The 15877-nt window shown below is 39.2% G+C and overlaps 2 protein-coding genes across 2 annotated transcripts in view; one reads left to right on the top strand and one right to left on the bottom strand.

Moving 5' to 3' along the window:
- Window positions 1-15877, bottom strand: part of atad2b (ATPase family AAA domain containing 2B) — a 636500-nt gene that overhangs the window by 68360 nt on the left and 552263 nt on the right. The window lies entirely within an intron of this gene.
- Window positions 1-15877, top strand: part of klhl29 (kelch like family member 29) — a 343820-nt gene that overhangs the window by 2937 nt on the left and 325006 nt on the right.

The raw sequence follows: 15877 nt of genomic DNA, 5'->3' as shown, positions 1-15877 counted from the left end.
TGACGCCCCTCCCTCCGCTCTGATGACGCGTTGTTATGTCAATGTATTGCATGTTCACAAACTTTGTCCTACACAAACATTAAATTCCCATTGACAATGAATGGAGAATTTTACGTCATTGTGTTTGAGCAAATAGGCATAGTGTCTATTTATGTCCTACATTCCCATTGACAATGAATGGAGAATTCTACGTCATACTACGTCATAGTGTCTGAGCAAATTGGCATAGTGTCTATTTTACGTCATGATGATGTACGACGATAAGGGCGCCACTCACTTCACATGGGTGTGATTCCCCCCCCCCCCCCAAGATAGTTTGAAAATAGCAGATCTACAAGCTCACAACAGTTTATGTATAGGAGTTGACTAAGGGTGATAAGCAGGAATGTGCAAGAGGGGAGACCAGAGAAACGATACGATACACTGTACTTGTGTGAAGCCGTGATCCACCTTCTTTGTCGATGCTGATGAGAAATATGCGCTACTAGGGTGTAAAGCAGTCTAGATGCCAGGCTTCCTCCATACATGGTCCTAGAAATGGAGGCAACGTACCTTGAGCGGCGTGAGATAAACATAACGGTGGATAGGCTTTATATGGGCCAGGGTAGCTTTATGTGCGTCAGTTCTTGTGTGTTTTGTATTGTGGAATATCTCTTGCTCGTCAATGTTAGCATGGTCATTGTACTTATCGATTATCTCTCGCAAATCCCTCTTTTTATTGTAACCGCTATATTATATGCACCGAATGGCGATGTTTCTGATGCAAAGAAAACACAAAAACAACAATTCCAGTTACTTATTGTAATGCTCGTGATTTGTTTTTGTTTATGACCAAGATAAAAGACTTCGGACTTTGGTTGTATCGTCTACTCTATACAGTCCATGCTGTAGGCCAGGGTGTTATCAGAATTGGTTCGGGGGCAAACAAACGGGATGAGCTTCTAGATTCAATTTGTTTAGTTCTGCTGTTTGGTGGATTTAGTTTTACTCCTCCCGTAAGGATATTTAGTATTGTTCCAATATAAAATATGCAGAAAAATAAATGAAAGTAATATAGCAATATAATATGCAATATAATATATTACTCTTAATACAAAAGTAAGATAAATTATTACTTTTTTTTTTTAAATATATGTTTATTGATAATAGGTTTCAACAATTTAGTAAAGTTTGAACATACAATTTATTTTCCTCCCTCACCCCATCCCTCCCCCCAGTTATCGTCATCATCAAAACAATATAAAAAATAACATTAATAATTTAGTACAGACATACGATATAAACAGTAGGATACAAAAATAATAATTTAAGCACAGATAACAAAAACAATATAAATAACAAAAAATAAAATAAAACAAAATAAATACAATTATGAGTTGGGTTATTCGAGTTCAAGAGATAGTCAGTCACAAGTTATGTTGGAAAAGATTGTGTTCGGAACGTTGTCATACATCACCCTCTATACACAGTTCTATCATTATGAGAATGCAAAAAACACACATAGTATTGATTCAATTAGTCTGTCGGAAGTACTCTCAGTTTCTCAAAGTAGGTAATAAATGGTTGCCAGCTAGAAAATAACCTTTCTGTTGAACCTCTAAATGTAAACTTTATTTTTTCCAATTTAAAAAATCCCATAATATCCTTAAGCCACATAGCTATATAAGGGGAAGTTGGGGATTTCCATCCCAACAATATTCTACGTCTTGCTATCAGTGTGGCAAATGCTACCATATTAGACTGTTTCTGGGTTAGAAGTTCAAAATCTGATGACACTCCAAAAATAAATTATTACTTTTTAAAGAAGTAATACATAGTAAGTAACATAATTACTCTCCTAAGTAATATTGCCCAGCACTGTTGAGACACAGAACAATGGGCCGTAGGACTAATGTGGGCAGCCCCAGAAATTATGAGATGAGATTACGCAGAAAAAAGTTCACATACTATATAAACGCGTGATTATGAATCCCACCAACGTTCTGGGATAGACCCGCCTGCCGCCTTACCGTGTGTATGATTGGCTCCCGGGCAGGCATAGTTTTACTGAGGTTAGGGTTAAGGTTAGGTTTAGGTATAGTTTTACTGAGAATTAGGGTTAGGTTTAGTTTTACTGAGGTTAGGTTTATGCAAAAACGAGAAGTTAAGAACTGTCAATCACAGCGACTACTGGCCAATCACAGCAGGGCTTTCCTTGAACTGCGGTTGGTTCCATAATAATAATGTAATATAAACGCATAATAAATTGGAGATTGGTTTGGTACCATATCGGTTTAAACATAGGCTCAGGCTCTGATATGACAAAAAGAATGGGGAAAAAGAGCAACAGGTGAAAGTGACAAAACAACAGTAAAACAGAATCAGCTTGCTTCAACCTATTTCTTTAGACGTGTAATGGGGAGAAATCAAAATAATTGTTAAATATTCAAAATAATTCTCAAGGTGTTATGTCATTATTAAAATGTACATTATTAATCATGATTAATCTGTCATGATGTCATGATAATCATGATTAATCTGTATTAATCATGCATTTTACATTTCCGTTTCAGTTTTTATTATAGATCATTCTGATCTCAGTCATTTTTAATGAGGGAGAGAGAGAGAGAGAGAGAGAGAGAGAGAGAGGGAGAGAGGGAGAGAGGGGGAGAGGGAGAGGGGGAGGGAGAGAAAGAGAGATTCATTCACATTATAACTTGTCAGCAGAATTGCATTGCTGGGGAATAGCTTGGGTGCTGGACAAGTTTATGTCCTGTCAGCTACTGATATTCACAAACACTCCAACAGGAAATCAACCCATTTAGAATGTTTATATCTAGTATGAAAAGGTCTATAACCATGTCACATTTTGCTACAGTAGGTTAGTGCTGTGGATCTGGAAACATCTCAATAAAATATCAGTGATTTGTGTGTGCCATGGCCCAGCCTATAATAACAAAGAACTGTGAAATAACCGTTGTTGGCGTCTGTTTTGATGAATTGATTGTTCTTATTAACCCTACGTTTAATCACAACCAAAGGAATGTTAAGAACGTCGTCTGTCCTAGAAGCTACATTATTTTGCCTTGGATACAGTAAATCAACTTGGATCAACAGCAACCATATTTTATGTGGCATCACTGTTAAAATAACGATTGCTTGCCTTTTTATTTTTATGTTAATTGTGACCAATTGGCTATATAGTTGTTAGAGAATCAATATATTCTAGACTAGGATGTGCCCACACTATTGCCAGTAGGGGTATGGAAATCAGCCAATGATCTATGTGCCCCCATGTTTTTTGTATGCAATCAAAACATAGCTTCTAACCTTGCTAGTTATTGTGGTATCTAGAAAGTGGTATCAGAAATAATTCCTCCAGGGAGATATGTTTAAGAGGAAAGCATGGCACAGGGCTCCACCAGGAGGATGTGTGTGTGTGTGTGTGTGTGTGTGTGTGTGTGTGGCCTGTGTACCAATTTACGTGATGTTTGGACGAAATCTAGGTCTACTGTCCAAACAATTGTTTTGCACAAAGCGGCCTCCTGGTGGCGCTATAAGAGGTACACACACACGGGCGGACGTAGTGCAAAGAATACTCTCTCCCCATGCCTTCGGCCTGGTGGAGACAATAAATTGTTTTAGCGGTAGCCAATCCCATATACATTAAGTTGGGGGCATGTTTTTTCAAGCCGTGCATGTGTATTGGCATGCTTATAGATGCATTATTTTGCTATTAGCTATTTCAATAAGATAAGTCTAAATTATTTCTGCCTTTCGTAGACAATGACTCCATCCAAAGTCAAAATGGGTTATAGTTTTCATCTAGAGTTGAATCAAGCTAGTTTTTAGTCACGTGAAGAACTATCTGTCATTAATTAGAGAGTGTGTCAGTGAGTACGCTTGACCACACTTATCTCTATCACACAGCTAATTGTGTGCATTAATAGATGACTGTGTTTTGGAGAGTATGTACTATTTATATGAGCGAGATCCCCAAGCGTTATCACATTTTCCCTGGACTTGAGTTGTGTGCGTCCTAGCGCTGGTAGTGGGTTGAAATTCTCTGGAAGAAAGAAAGAAGTGACCGGGGAGAAGAAGTTGTTACCATTACGGCCTTTTGTTTTGTTAGCACAACTCCAGCATGGCTCCGTTTCCTACAGAGACCAATTAGAGAGAGAACCGCAAGTTGCAACCACCTCCTGGCCTGCAGGGGCTGCAAAAGCATAGTCTGTCAAGAAATTGCCTGAGCCCAAATGTAATCTTTACTATCAATAGTGTATTTTGAAATTGTATTTCCTGAGCCAAGTATAGCCTGGAAACCAGACGAATCTGCCACAGGAACGGAATAAATAAAAATCTCTGGGGAGATTGAGTGAGTTGTGGGTGACCAATCCGAGCCTGCTATTTAAAGTGAGACTTTGGAATCTGTTTGTAACCCAAACCCGCCCCTTGGAAATAAATCTTCCACACAGATGTTCTAAACTAATATCTACACAGTGATATTAGTCTGGCCATGCCAGGCTAGGCAATTTGCAGTGTTATTGAGAAGGTGTCTGGAAGTATAAGGCTGCATCCTCCCCATTTGATTTGACCTCCTGTTTATAAATGGTGCCTGCCAGTGTGAAACATGTGAAAAGAATAATCAGAAATTAACCTCTAATAACAAAAGCTGTCGGCGCCATTTTGTAAAGACAGTTCAGTTGGTTCCATCCATGGTTCAAAGGTGCAGTTTGTTTTTTAGATTTTAGTTTTTAGCTAAAATAGAGTCAACCCCCCCCTTCCCACTTTTCACTGCTTCCTCTGCCCTTCCCTTATTGAGTTGCGGTTGTGGTGGTGATATCTTTGGATTAATAATGCTGCTGCTGAATATTTAGCATCGGAGGCTATTACAAAGGGTAATATACTTGCTAATGTAGATAGGGCAAAAGGCCATGAGCGAAAGGCGAAAGCCATGGCTCCCAAGCTCTTCAGAGATCAGTCAACTATGACAAATAGTCTTTTCAGTCGTGGTCTTGATCACAAACGCTGCAGGCGTTGTGACGTTGGTCGTATCATATCACTAAAAGCCTGCAGTTCCATGGTCTCTGAACACAGAGAGCCCTTATCACCAGTTTTCAAACGTTGGTTGGTGCAGTTTAAAAAAGGCCATTGAATTTATGAAATTCAAATGAATTATCAATAATTAAAATGGCATACTATTCAATAAATATATATTTTGAAAATGTGTCTGCTAGGCGTATGTCACTTCATTTAATTGTTAATGGTTGTGAAACTGTGTAATTAAACTGGAATTTAAATTTCCTATTTAGATTATTCATTGGTTCCACAATTAATGTATTTGACTGTCTATTGTGTTGACTCATTTTCATAAAACCCATGTTCTCCAATATTCTAGGGTCATTTTGTTTTAGCTTATATCAAATATATGATATTTTAAAGACATAAATACATGTATACATGTATTGTATGCATGATTTACTGCACATCATTTATGCTAATATTCATCTGAATCTGCAAAGTTTTGCACACAATTTGACTTGTGTGCTTCCTGAATGTGTGAATGTAGAGACATTCATACATTCCAACAAAGTAAGAAATATAGAAATGTAGCTAAATGTATAGAAAGTATAGAAATATGGAGAAGTCTGTATAGGAGGGCTGGTTCCTAATGCGTTTGATTAACCATGAATTCCACAAAATTCTGTCTGACTATACTGACTTCACATAACAGTTTTTTGATATAGACTATTGTCTAGACCCCAGAGTCGATATCAAAGAGCCTAGAGGAAAGCCAGTCTTATTCACTGGATCAGAGAAAACAAACAATCCGACCGAATTCCTGCTTGATCACAAATTGCTAAAACACACACGCTTTTGTTGGGAACCATTCTATATTATCCACTCTGGTTGTTTTGCACGTTCACCATTGTGGTAATAATATTTTCCTTTAAGTTTCCTCTTCCAAGAAGCAGAGCCAATGCTACCCCTGGCCCACAATATGCTGCTACTCATTAGGCAATAGGCATTGAGGTAATGAGCTTGCACCAGAAGCCAGGGCCAGGGGCCACACTTACCAGCACCAAGTACCCAATTCCAAATTTATATTTATTTATTTAGCTTCAACCCACTGCCATTTCATCTGCTGTTTGGTTTCATGCTGAAAACAATGACAACCTCTATCTTGCCTATTTGATAGGGGAAAATATAAGCCATTGCAATATATTTCCAACAACTATGTCAAAAGGCTCAGGTGCACTTGCCATGTTCGGGGACACAGGTGAGGCTTTGGTTTGGGAACGAGAGCCCCTAGAAGGCCTCATCTCCAGGCCCCTGCTGTGGGGCGAGTGTTTCTGCAGGGGCAGGGTAAGCCGTTAGGCCCCACATGATGAAATTGCAGATTGGTGTTTGTGTGGGATAGAGGTTAGCTGGGGTTATCATGGAAAATCTCTCTGACCTTCTGGCTCCTCCCGACTCCTTACTTACTCCTTCCCACATTTGTGCCATATTTTTGTTTATGCAGACTCCCATTAAGCCCGGCTACTGCTGTAATTCTGCCCTGAAAGTATTTGACAGCCATAGCTCCCCTGGCATCTCCTTTATAGACCACAGTCACTTTAATAAGGTGTGTTTTATTAGCTTATCTCCAGTTTGGAATAAACATCATACATAATGAAATATAAAATCTATTCTAGGTACGTTGAGACTTGCTGGCCCTTAGGAGCGTAGGGTTTGCGTTATGTAATTTATTTGAAATTGAATAAATTAATCTGTCTGGAAGAGAGGAGAAGAGGGGCTTAAAGATGGGGACTCTGCAAAGAGTGTCATGCTCTCATGCCAGCTACCAGCTAGGCAGACAAGACCATAGATCAGGGGTTCTCAACGTTTTTGGCTGGCGACCCCCGGAAATGCTTTGGCCATGTCTCGCGACCCCCGCCCTGCCCCCAATATAAATTGACCCCTACAATAACCTTACAATAACCTCATAAATAGATACTGAAACCAGATATAATCATTAAGGAAAGTTTATGCAAAACTTCATTTCCATTTTCCAGCCATTCAGTTGCAAAAAAAGCTAAAACGTTTAAAAAAAAATAATAATAATAATATGGGAACCCCCCAAAATAAATGTGTAACCCCCCAAGGGGTCACGACCCCCAGGTTGAGAACCCCTGCCATATATCACTGAAAGAACACGCACACACGCACGCACGCACGCTCACTCACATACATACATACACATAAGGCATGGCAAAAATATCTTTTATGGGTACTACATGAGTTCATCCTAGCTCATAAAATAGCAAAGTGTGTTTCGATGCTTGTAGTAGTAGATGGCTGCTGCTGTGTGCAGCTGAGTTCTGATCACTGGCTTTTGTTTTGACGTAATTCGGGAGAAGACAAAGCATACAAAGTATAATATGTGTCTAACTATAATTTGTGCATGTCTTATCATATCTGATCAGTCAAGTCTCCTGGGCAATATACCTAGATATATATAGAGAGAAAACCTGACAGTCAGCAAACATTAGCCAGAATGGATGCATTTTAAAACATGGAAGAATAACGTTTGCTTGCGTCTAATGATGGAAGATCATTACTCTTCTACTGTAACATAGTTTTCTTTACTGAGACTGAGCTCGCTCTGCAACTGTGATGCTATAAATCATGATTCTCCATCGATAAATGGATATGTAAATAGACCACAGTTAATGGAAGTATACATAACACTGACTTGCCGCCATGTCTGATTTGCATACTCCCAACAGTGGAAGTTGAAAGGTGGCTCTTGAGTTAAGAGGATACATAAATCATGTATTCGCGTCTGGTGTGATGTGAATCTGTAATTGTGTCCTATTCACAACCTGTTTGCATTAGCCGTGAAGACATGTATTTTTCCAGGGCCTGGAATGTCATAGAAAGTATTAGGTAACACCATAATGCATGTACTAGAATTCTGATAAATTTCATCATGGCAGTAGACTACCAATGCTCTGCATATAATATATACTATAAGTAGGCTACCCAGATCAGAGTCATTAGTCTATTTCTTAAATGAATGTATGTACTGCATCTGAAAGTAAATGTGGCTGATAAAGGAAAAGAGGCTGTTTATTTACCGCTTGCTGAAGTGCACTTTTGCTGTCTGTGTTCCAGTCTCCACTCTCCGTGTTGTTTTGCCGATGCTATTGATACACAGAGAAGCAGTGTGTTCCTGAAAAATTGAACGGTACCACATTCATTTAAATATGTTGCACCGGCAGGCTGCACAAATACGCATATGAAAATGGGACAAGTGTCTATTGATATTAGTTGCAGTGGGCCAGGAGAAAAATGAAGTAGCATTTACAGCGACATTGCTCATACTACAGTCTCTGTTCAAGTGGAACCATGCTTACTTAACTTTGCTTTACAATCCCCAATTCATTCGTGTGGACTTGAAAGCTGGGCAATTATTGCCTCTATCCTCGGCCAAGGAAATGAACAGTGAAAGTCCTGGAGAAACAAACTCCTGTGTGGAAAGACATAAAGAACAGTGTTTCTAACTTTCTTTATAAACTTGCTGTATATGCTAATGCTACTGTTAGGTTGTCCCAGGTATTCAAAGGCAGAGCATTTCTGCTAATAAAACCGACCATTAGGTTTGCAGGCGCCAGCCAAAGATGCCATTGCAAAGCTATATTTTGTCATTTCTGGTTGCCTGCAGATGTTTGGTGTGTGCTTGTATAGATTTTCTTGAGGAGACATTTCTATTTCTCAATATTAGATAGACCTTATCTGATCCCATCTCGGAACATGAATTTGTTGGCCTTTGAAAAGTGTCTATAGCCTTTTGGATGTTAGTCGAAAAATCTTTGAATGGTGCTACAGCTGGTCAGATGTTTGACATGCTGCCTGACAATAAGGCTGCTCACAATTTCCCGGCAGTTTTCAAGAGTTCTCAGTTGTCACTTTTCCTAGACACTTTTCCTAGACACATAAATCTTCCAAGTCATGTGTTTGAATTTTTAGACTGTATAGGCTCTGTCAAATGAATGGTCCATTTGAAAATAGCCTGACTGGCTTTTTGCCTTTTTCAGGATGGAGCCGGTGAGAGGCAAGCCAAGTTTGATTATTAATGGCGGGTCTCTATCTTGCAAGCCCTAATTGGTCTCTGCTGATTGCCAAGCATTTTTATTGAGAAATGACATTAAAATTGATGTATTATGCTTCCAAGTCTGGTTCAGATGGCTACTTCAATCAATTGATAATTACAGAGATGATTTATTGCTGGAGTTCTTTTCGACAACTTTACAATAATTGGCCCTTTTTTTCTCTCTTCGCGGACTGACTGACAGAGATGTGCCTTCTCGAGGAAAAGTTAGTGCTGCACCGTGATTCCGTGAAGTACCCATAAAATTAATAAACAAGAAACATGGCCACACATTACACCAAGTTCCACTGTTTAATGATCTCAGTTGTAATATGATAGGCTCTACTCTACTGTATCTGGTTTGTTAGATTACACAGAACATATTAATTATTGAGGCAGTTTCTCATTATAAACGTCATCTGCGGGTGACCTTTGACACAAAGTGTGTGTTGTGCATTATGCATATGTAAATGAGTGCTTAATAAGAGGGAGAAGACACACGGTGAAAATCTATAGGGAGAAGCCAATGAGGTAGTTAATGATGTTGCATTGTGTGGAAGCAATGGAAAAACACAGCTCTAATTTCATGGCATAGTAAACATTTCTCCTGTGGGGATTTCATGTCATTTCCTAGTAAAGACAACAGAAGTAGTGACTAAAGGAGCTAAATAAAAATACTCTTACTGTCGATACACCTGTGCGTGCGTGCGTGCGTGCATGCAGTATGCTTACGCATACACATGCCTGTGAGCGGCTGCATTTAATTAGCCCCTTAAAAAAGGTCTGCCAACCTAGCTGTTTCCATTCCTCGACAATTATCAATTATCATAATGGACCTTTTCTTCTGGACTCAAACGTGTCTTAATTTTCCAAATTTCAGCTTAAAACTACCAACTCCTTTCCAGGACATTCATGTTTTACAGACCATTAAGCTCAATGTGATGCGTGTCAAATGGAGCTGGAGTCAGCACTGCACAATGTGAGGAATCGGCATTAAATAGCATAGTTTTTGGTTTGTAAAGGTTCCCCTGTCTTCTCTGCCTGAAGCGTAGCGCTCCCTTCCTCCCGTCTGTTTACGCTATTGCTGTTTTATTTTTAAGGAGAGCGGGTAGCATGCCATTCTCAAGAATTGTAGAGTTTTTTCTTTTGGCAGTTTTTGACAGTATACTCTGACAGGAAAAAGAAGGAAACTAAGAAATCTAACAGCACAGCATGCCGGGTCTTGAACCCATGTGATCATCACTGTGTATTCCCAGGGGTAAAATTGGGCCAGAGCTGAGCTCTGCCTCCTTAAATTGCAGCCAATTCTACTGGAGCTCAACTCCTACTCCTTCAGTACAGCACTTTTTGTATTTTTATATTCTCACAATAGAAAATGCTCATACATATTAAGTAGTAAAACTAGGTGGTTGTGAAAATAATTAGGGCTGTCAAAAAAAATCGATTCGAGTTAGAATCGCGATTCTAATGCCGTCCGATTCAGAATCGATTCTCATTTTCCAAAAATCGTTTTCTTTTCTTTTTTTTTCTTTTTCTTGGACAAATGTACCTGGTACATTTGTGCAAAAAAAAAATGCATGCAATGCATTATGGCCTGGGTTTCTGCATAGTGCATTTACTACCAGCTAAGCTAAGCCTGCCAATTGTATTTATTTTACACCTGTTTTAATACTAATGTATTGTTCTGGTATTGAGTGAGAAGAGATTTTGTAACTTTTGTACTGTGCAAGCTAAATAAATGAGACATGTTCTTACTCTTGGATTTAACCTTTGTGTGTTTAAATCATTCAGTTGATAAAACCTTTACAATTATACAAGCTTTTTACTAAATGTACTCTGCTTTCATGCCAGAAGACTGGAGTAGATCATGCTAAAATTCTATTTAATTGTTTATAATAAAAAAAAAAAACTGCTTTAGAATTTAAAAAATCTTTTTTGAATCGAGAATCGGAAAAATCGAAAAGATCGTTTTTGAATCGAATCGTCACCCCAAGAATCTGAATCGAATCGAATCGTGGGACACCTAAAGATTCGCAGCCCTAAAAAGAATACTTATTTATTTTCCTTATGAATTATTATTACTACATGGGCGAACTTGTAGATTGGCTATTATTGCTATACTAGAGTGGTGCCCATTGGGCACTGGCCTACTTGGAACGATGCAAGTTGGAAATGCATGCCCCACCCAGTTATTATGTCTGTCTCTTTTATGACCATTATATGGAGTTCTTCTTTGTCAGGCATGCCCAAATATGGAGTCTATGCAGATGTCAGAACCCCATTGTGATGTCAGAACAGGCCAGCTCCATATATGGAGATCTGTCTCAAAGCAGGGGCTTTTGTGCTGGTTCTGGACAACGGTGTATGTATCCCACCGACTCAAGGCCGGGCACTGCAATCCCTGTGGTGGTGTGGAACGCGTGTGTCGAGGAGTTACGTGGATTACAGATGTACACACAGAGACATGGTGCATTTATAGATAGATTGTGAAAGTGGTTACATTTGTCTATGGGTTTTATAAATATTGAACCAATGAAAATAATAAACCTGAGTTTGTGACTAAATAATAACGACATTAGATCCATTGGAAGTGGAACACAAGGTTCTGTTTTCCAGTTTGTGACATTGCTCAAATCTCTGACTCTGATCGGCAAATGTCGGTGTGAAAGTAACAGCTGATGTATCTAATAAGTGTACAAGAAGTCTTCGATTGTACAGTTGCGGTAAAGCAACAGCCACAAAATAATTAGACTCTTAACCCATTCTGACCGGGCACCCATTTTGGTGTTGGCATCATGTTATGCTTTAGCTATTGGAAAATAGCAGACCTACAAGCTCATATCGCGCCACCGAGTGGCGCGATACGAGCTTGTAGGTCTGCTATTTTTTGAAAAATCGAAGAGCGACTGACATTTTTAGAATCTGATCTCAGGTCAGAATGGGTTAAACAGATAAACACTCAGCCTAATGCAACCGTTAAGCCCTAACTTGATGTAAGGCCACGTGGGAATGGCCTGGCTCCACTGTGGATCTCTGACTTGACATCAGTATCTATGTCAGTCGTCTATACATATCTAGGATGTATGACTGCATTTTTTTTAAGAAGGTTTCAGCTCAAACTGACTTCTATTACTTTGATAAAAGGAAAGCTTCATGTTTAAAAAAAAAAATCACACCCGTGTGAACTGAGTAGTGCAACTCTTTTAAAGGACAACTTTAGTTTTTTTCAACCAAGGTTCATGTTTTAGGTTGTTATTAGAGAAAGTAAAAGATGAGTGTAATTTTTTTCTTCATTTGCTGCTTTCTTTCATTTTAGGGATTTTAGCTGTTTTTGATAGGGGGCGGGGGCATTCGAGCATGGGGCTAAATATGTATTATTTATTTTACAAAATATTATGGCGATTTAATTTTTTATTATTTACTATAGTCCTAATAAACCCCAGGAAATTACATCTGGCCACAAAAAGATCACAGGATCTACTGAATGTGAAGGTATAGCCTACTGGGGGGAATCCACACTGTGTGTCATAGGCTCAATATGTCAGTTTGACACATTCAGTAGATCTCGTGATCTTTTGTGGCCAGATGAAATTTCCCGGGGTTTATTAGGACTATAGTAAATAATTAAAAAAGAAATCGCTATAAAATGTTGTCAAAAAATACATATTTAGCCCCATGCTCGAATGCCCCCGCCCCCCTGTCAAAAACAGCTAAAATCCCTAAAACGAAAGAAAGCAGCAAATGAAAAAAAAATTACACTCATCTTTTACTTTCTCTAATAACAACCTAAAACATGAACCTTGGTTGAAAAAAACTAAAGTTGTCCTTTAAGTAAATCAGAAACAAACTGCTGACTATCTGATACCAAACCAGTCTTTGAGGACACTTGGATAAACAGGGTTCTGCTGTAACGGTTAGAAAGAGACCGGAAATCTTTCACCGCGGTCCTATCTGGTGTGAAATCATTTGTATTCTATTTGAAAAGAAAGTTACTAGTTTGGAAGTTTCGCTGGAAATGTCAATAAAGGGGCTGTAGTGTAAATACCGTTGAGAGTAATATACCTTTTATGTAAATTGCAAAGTATCCTTACCCCATTGAAGTGCACTGTGTATGCCTATTCCCCTAGCTACAGTATGTGGATCAGGGCTCCCCCTCCTTACAAATCCCACTTATTTAACCCCTCTGTATTGCCATGACTCTGTGAACCATTTTATCATCCATTAATTTGGATAAAATTACACAAGATGATGTCATTAATCCACAAGGGCAAATGTGGTGATTTGACTTCGATAAAGTAGCAAAGCAGAGATCAACAAGATAAAGAATAATGCAATTAAACTGAGTATAATAGGGTTGTGTAAGCAAATAGGTGCACACACATTTTGCAGACCGTAATGTTTGTGTATACGCAGTTCGCACTATATAAAGTAGCCTACTAGCTACTAATATATGTACTGGACATGACATGATTTCTGTCTATTTCTCTCTGTCTATCTCTCTCTCTCTCCCTCTATGATTTGACACTATAATAAAATTGAATTGAATTGAATGACTCTTGCTGAAAATCATTATTGATAAAAGTCACCCAGCAACCAGTGAGATACTTGCATTGGAGCAGGGAGGCGTTAAGGCCTTGCTTGAAGACACTTAAAAATTTGTTTTGCTTTTCACAGACTGAAATTGATGACCCTCTCACATGAGTGCTTCTCTAAACCTAAGTACTTTTAGATTAGAAAGGTGCACCCAACAACGGAGTGACAGATCTCTGCCGGCCGTTGCTTTTAAAAAGTTAAATGAACTGTTCTCTTGATTCAGTGCTTGTTGGAATGGGCAACGTCTATATTACTCATTGAGAGCAGTTTGGTGTTCAGTGTCTCGCTTAAGTATGCTTGAGCCAGGAACCTTCCGATTAATATGGCCGCTCTACCTCCTGAGCCACTGACGCACCTCAGGTTAGGGTGTAGCAGCTGTTGTTCACCTTCACCCTCACCTTCACTTATCCGTGTCTTCCCTATCAAAGGCTGTTAGCCTAGTAATCACAGGTTTTGTCCGTTTAAGTTATTTCTCTCACTATTTCTCTTGCTCTCCGTCTCTAGCTCACGAACATACACAACACGTCACTGACAGACTTTCACACAGGAGGGTGATAGTAACACGGCATTGATGGAGAGATTAGCACATATGAGAAGTTCTGTGTATTAATGAAAACGTGGTCCAATGCAAGCAAGCTGTGCAACATCAAACAAATGTCAAATCTAGTCCTTCCTCATATCAACCAGAGAGTTCCGTCACGCTTTGATCTCGCTGCAAAGCGGGATGTTGCCTCCTGTAGTTCCAAACATTGGAACGTCCTCATTGAGATGGAAAGAGAACTTCCCCATTCCATTCTTACAGTGGGAGTCTATGCTAGTGATGTAACTGAACAGTGCATCCACATTTGAAGATGAAGCATCCAACACAGAGAGACATAAATAATGTCACACTCTATGCAGGTGAAAACACGGCACTTTAAAATCACAAAAAATGTGGAATACATGGTCCTCCTGTCCCATAAAACATTTCCACTCTGAGCTGAGGTGGAGACTCTGAGTGAGGAGACTCACAAGACCTCTACAAAAGCGTAATCAACTGTCACAATGCAGGCCCTAACCACAGACAAATGGATGGCACTCGCCATTGAATGATATGTCACCATGACCATTGAGTAGCCTAAATTTAGGCTACTCACAGGTCATAGTGACGTAATATTAAGAGTTTTCAGTGATTTATTGCCGGCCGGCTCAGCCACTCTGAAGTGCCTATTTTTGTGCAGTACCCGTTCATTGCTCGTTATTCTGAATTAAATGTGTTCTAATAAATGAATAATTCAATAAGGCATCACCAAATGCAGGTTTAAGACAAAGTGCAAGGCCCTCACCCTTGGTGAGTAGGCTACACGAGGAACGGAGGCCTCCATGCCATTTACAGAAGGTATTGCTTACTAGTTCGAAGCAGGGTCCAAATGACATGATCGCTGTAGTGGTGCTGAACTACATGTGTGTGTGTGTGTTGCAAGCTGTTTGTGCCCAATTTGTGCTGTGCAGGCATGCACTGTGTTTCTCATTTGTCATTTTAATCATCAACATTAAATAAGACCTAAATAGATAATCCACATTGGTTGCCATTTGGAAATAACATTTAGTTAACTTATATAGCCGTATGTGACCTGTAAGCCCCCAGCTATGCAGTGGCCATCTGTGTGTTTTGCAATTAATTCTCAAATAATTTGAATTTGTGACTGTGAACTTGTATCAGTGCTTGTAAGGCCCACTTTTAGCATGCAGGCTTGTTTGATTATTTAGTGCAATAATGCAAATTCCACTATGGTGCGTTTCGTGGCATGCATTGGAAATTGATATAGCCAGAAAAATTGACTAAGAAGAAAACAAAATACAAAACTAAAAACTAACAGTTGTTAAAAAAATCACACACGTGTGAGCCGAGCGGTGCAACTACACTTTTATTGTGATAGTTACTGTACTATACTGTGCTCTGTTCTATACAGTACAGTTTTATTGTTAGTTATACTTTTATTTGTTATAGTTATAGTGCTCAGTGTGATACACACACACAAACACACACACACACACAGAAAGAGAGAGATTTAGCGAATGTTTCAAGTTACACTCATTCCTTTTCGAATTGGGGACACAATTAGCTATACTTCACCAATCAACTGCCTGGTTTGATGTCCAAAGTTTGACGCACGCACGCACACGTGCGCA

Source organism: Protomyctophum parallelum, assembly GCF_964188405.1.
Source record: "Protomyctophum parallelum genome assembly, chromosome: 19".
Lineage (NCBI taxonomy): Eukaryota > Metazoa > Chordata > Actinopteri > Myctophiformes > Myctophidae > Protomyctophum > Protomyctophum parallelum.
Note: the sequence above shows the minus strand (reverse complement) of the source record. Positions and strands in the feature narration are given on the sequence as shown.